This window comes from Rhipicephalus sanguineus, chromosome 1, assembly GCF_013339695.2.
Source record: "Rhipicephalus sanguineus isolate Rsan-2018 chromosome 1, BIME_Rsan_1.4, whole genome shotgun sequence".
NCBI classification, from domain to species: Eukaryota; Metazoa; Arthropoda; class Arachnida; order Ixodida; family Ixodidae; genus Rhipicephalus; species Rhipicephalus sanguineus.
The window spans coordinates 261,888,594-261,893,472 of NC_051176.1; the positions used below are offsets into that span (position 1 = coordinate 261,888,594).

At 46.0% G+C, this 4,879-nt stretch overlaps 1 non-coding gene across 1 annotated transcript; it reads right to left on the reverse strand.

Moving 5' to 3' along the window:
- Positions 1 to 2,019: 2,019 nt before the first annotated feature.
- Positions 2,020 to 2,092, reverse strand: Trnar-acg (transfer RNA arginine (anticodon ACG)). The gene has a single exon. It is a non-coding gene; the product is annotated as a tRNA-Arg (tRNA).
- Positions 2,093 to 4,879: the final 2,787 nt, after the last annotated feature.

A 4,879-nucleotide genomic window follows, 5' to 3' on the forward strand; every position in this document is an offset into this window, starting at 1 on the left:
GACACTGCGATGACTAAGAAGCCGTCCCTCGATATCGAAACCGAAAGTGTTTTTTAAGGTAGCGGTTTTATAAATATATTCGATGCATTCCCAGGCACCGCAATACTCTTACGGTTGTCGACACAAGTGTTTTTACTTAGAGTGACATTTGACACTTGTGACGCGCTGTTTGAACACGAAGACACACGAAAAAACAACAGGCAGTACACGCACGAGCGCGACTGTATCTTCGTGTTCAAACAGCACGTCGAAATTGTGCCAAATATGTACTACCAACTAGCCCCTACCATGGCCCTTCTTAGAGTGGCAATCCAAAAATATCTAAAATTCGTGTCAGTACACCTTTAAGGCAGGGATGCGTCTTGGGCGTAGCGTCGATCGCTGCTGGCGTAACGGAAACGTCGCGAAGAGGCTCTAGGCCGCGCACTGGCGTGGTCCGTAAACTTTTGTGGTCGACTGTGCGTACCAGGAAAATACCGAGTATGCGAAAATGTAATGCAACGCATGGATATCAATTATTGTGGGATGGGCCTTTCGTGTGGCGGTTCCATGCGCTGACCAACGCTAGATACACAAAGAAAGATGCCCTGCCGTCGCCGCCCGAAAACAAAGCTACGGAAGGTTCTGCGTGAAGACTTTTTGTTCACGCGCTGGACGTAACAATTGTTCCCATGCATTAAGTGCAGGGTTCTCCATTACGGGGAGCCAAGTATCACCGCAGTGGCATCCGCCCCCCTTTTCTTCTAGTGGTCGAGTCCGAAAGAAAACAAGCTTCGCAATGATGACGTGCTGCTGACAACGGCCTACCTTTGGTCCCCGGCTTTCCGGGGGTAAGGGTGGGAAGTAAACAGTTCTTGGAATGCAACATCAGGGGTCCTCGGCCGCCATTATCGTCAAAAACCAGTATGACCATAACCCTGCGCATTAAACAATGGCGGGACAGGTCCGACTGTGCTAACTGTGCAAAGACTTGGCGCCTCCCACAGGGGGCGACACTGGCCCCCTTTGCGCACGCCTATGCCTGTTTTGTGTGCATCAGAAGCGGTTTTTTTATTCTCCCGAGGTTTGAAGGGATCCCAGGAAAAAAGCTACAGTCAGTGGCTGGCTTTATAGTCTGAGGCCGCTTAGTTCCGTGACGTATATCAAAGATCGGGCATAACAAAAATGATATTACAGCGCATTATAACGTACACACACCTGGATTGTGGTATTACATATAGCGTCTGGGCACAGATAAGTACCTAAAATGAATAAAAGAGTAAACACAAACGTGCAAGTGAGAGCTAAATAATACGAAAAAATACGAGCAGAAAAACATAAATGCGTCTCACAAGAAAAAAAATAAAAGCTACCTATTATAAAACACATAAATGCAGACAAACACAATTTTCAGTCTGATAGATCGCAAGAAACCCCCGCATACACAACGATGCATAATGATGAAGCAAAATATAAAATTCGTACCCATAGAGCACAATTTACTAAATCTCGCTCTGAAAAATCGAGCTTCAGACACAAGGCCTTTCGAGAACAGTTCATTCAGAAGTTTCGGTAAGCGATTAGTAACGCTTGTGCACCGATGACACGTACTTACGTACTACAGCGTGCTAAGAGACCCTTTCGTCGGGTGAGGAGGAACGTTCTGGCAACCGACGCGCAGCGAGCCTTTCCTCCTCTCTGACTTGTGCAAGCGCGGTCGCGGGCCTTCGGCTGGTACAACCGCAACACTTCATAAAGGAGCCGCCGCAACACTTCCGAACACTCATGTCTAGTACTTGTAGCTTCCGCTGAAACCTGCCATACAGCTAGTATTCAGCAGCAACATGAGGTGTCAACAGCAGTCAGCGCAAGCACGAGTGCAAAGCATATTGTTCTCGGCACAATGTCAAAGTACATGTGTGTCGTATGTATTCTCTTAACGAGTAAAAATATACATAAGGTTCGCGATGCTGGCATTTTTGAGAAATCGTCATTAAAAAAAGAAAAAAAAAGGCAATGTAGCATTAAAAAAAATTCAAACGAGCCTGCCAGGATTCGAACCTGGAATCTTCTGATCCGTAGTCAGACGCGTTATCCGTTGCGCCACAGGCCCGAGCTGTGCGGTTGTTGACAAGTGGCGTTGTCAACAGTTTTATTGGGGAGCAGTATTCTCGACTCATCATTTTTAGGTATTTTTCTTCCATGGTGCTATGATACAAAGGGAGGTAAAGGAGGCTATCTATCTATCTATCTATCTATCTATCTATCTATCTATCTATCTATCTATCTATCTATCTATCTATCTATCTATCTATCTATCTATCTATCTATCTATCTATAGGCGTGCGCAAGGTTCCCCATTAGGGGGGGGGGGGGCAAAGGTTCGTCGCAGCGTCCCTACAACACGAGTGATGCAAAAAAATCATCACGTGATGACGTCAGCATATGACGTCACTGTGACGTCAAGTGACGTAACGTCCCATGATGACGTCATCACATGACATCATAAGTTGGTCAAAGGTGGGCCGATCACGGAGGCAGTGCAAAACTAGGTGAGATGCCTCTGTTCCTGGAGGCGGTGCAACACCACGTTATGTGCAGAAAGTTTTCGTAGGTTGGCGGGACAGGATCTACACATCGACTGAGAAAACAAAAAGATGGCTTTCGTTTTCGAGTCGTCTTAGCGAATGCATAAGGGTACGCACTAACCGGTAGGCATAAGAGGAACCACTACGGCTTAAGCGGTGAAGCTGCTATGGGGGCTAGTTGGTGCGAATACATGGCCTGTTCGCGCCGCCAGGAACTGGGCGACGTTGAAACGGAGACACACCCTGTGTGTGTCTTTCTCCGTTTCAAAGTCGTTCAGTTCCTGGCAGCGCGGACAAGCCATGTAAGCGGTGAAATAGGAGTGAGGGTGAGGAGAGAAAGGAAGAGGGTTTAATGGAGTTTCACGTTTTACGATAGCGCGTGTCGGAGTTTGCAGGGAACACCAGAAATTAGTGTGAAGCTTCCAAGTATACGCTTTTCTTGCCAGTGATCGTCAGAATAAATGCTACTCAAAAATGACGCCTAGAATTTTTATCTCGGATACAACCTGGACCTTATTCTAGCTAAAGTTTACAATTACAAATAATTTGGAAAATTTTTGAAATGTCCAAAACTATCTGAATGAAACAGTCTGTTTTCAAACATATATTTTCAGGGCTACCAGATTCCACGAAGAGGCTGGGTTTGTTAGCGTTAGCGTATATGATAAATTTTGACTGATTTGCAGTATTAATTACGTCGTTTATAAAATGGCTTAAACAACACAGGCCTCAGTACGCTTCACTGAGGTGCACCAGTGCTCAAGTAACGCGAAGGCTATGAACTGTGACCCACTGCAACACTCTCTGTCCTTCGAGTAAGATCGGATGTTTTACAAGTTTGTGGGGTGCACCTCAAAGCTCTAGTGGTTTAGTTTGGTTAATTTCTCACGGTTTGAACGATGGAAAGCTTTATAAAAATTTATATAACCTTATAAAAAACTAATTTATGAAAAATTAGTAATTTTTTTGCTTTCGATATATTTTAAGATATAACTTCGTTCTGCGGATGCCCAGCCGTGGTGGAGAAATTGTAGCATGACTTTCACAAAAAAGGAGCTTATACGTACGCACGTAAATTATTTTTCTTAACCCATTGAAAAGATTGGGATAATTTAAACCGGTATGTAATTGGAGAATTCGCCTGATTTCCGTGTCACCTTGCCTACTTCGTACGATTACAAAACACTACCGCATACAAATTAATTTTTTAAAACTGGTCTAACAGTGAAACCATCGATGTCTCTTGCTCTAATTTTATTTTTTGAATTAAGTAAAAGCGGAAAGGATTCCAGGTCCTGTCGTCAGTTGAAATAGCGCACTGCTTCATTTAAACGCCACCAACTGCGATGCGAGTGAAGAGTCATGGCGGCGTTTTACGAGACTGATGAAATATGAATCAAAAGCATCCACAAGCTGCGCATCTGCTGAGATGCATTCGTACTTGAAATTACTAAGATCTGATGTGCTTTACGTACTGCGGTTAAGAACCACATTCAGGACCCACCGTAAAGCTCTTGCATTCTGCGTTTTATTAAAGCGCGAATGTTTTGCATTCCAAAGTTCACTAGTAACATGTCCATAGGACATGTTACTAGTGAAGTCCCCCTCCCCCCCATGATCACCAAGGAGGGGGCGCAAAGTCTGCCCGATACGTTTACTCAGTTATGGCCACGCAGGTTTTGAACGACAATGGCGGCCGAAGGCCCCTAATTTAGCATTCCAAAAACTGTTTTCTTCTCATCTTTACTGCCGGTTAACTAGGGACTAAAGGCGGGCCATTGTGAGAAGCACGTCATCGCTCCATGATTTTTTTTTTATCCGCTGTGAAGCATGTTGTCCTTTGGGCTCATCCAACGCGAGGGGGGGGGGGGGGGAGATGGCGCTACTATGAAACTTTGCCCCCCCCCCCCCCCCTCCGCACCCGCCATCGCCTATGGCAGTCGTTTCAGTCCGCCATCACTGTCACGGCACACATCGTGGGGGTATTGGGCTTGCTGCATCCCGTCCGTAGTTAAACCAAGGATGAAGTAGGCTTCGCAGAGCAACGGACAGCAATTTACTTAAGGCTCAAACGTCAGCACGACGACCGAAGGCGCGCAAGGCAGGGCAAGCAGGAAGCGAGAAGCCGGCGAGCAACAACTCCAGGCAGCGTGTGGTTCTTGCACGCGCAGCGTTCATTTATCTTTTTCTGTTTCTATTCCCTTATCTCCATTGCGACAACTAAGCGTCTGAAATATTTTGGAAGGAGCGTTTGCATCTATTCTGACTACTGACGGCCAGTGGCATACCAACTCGTTCGCGAGTCGGGGGGC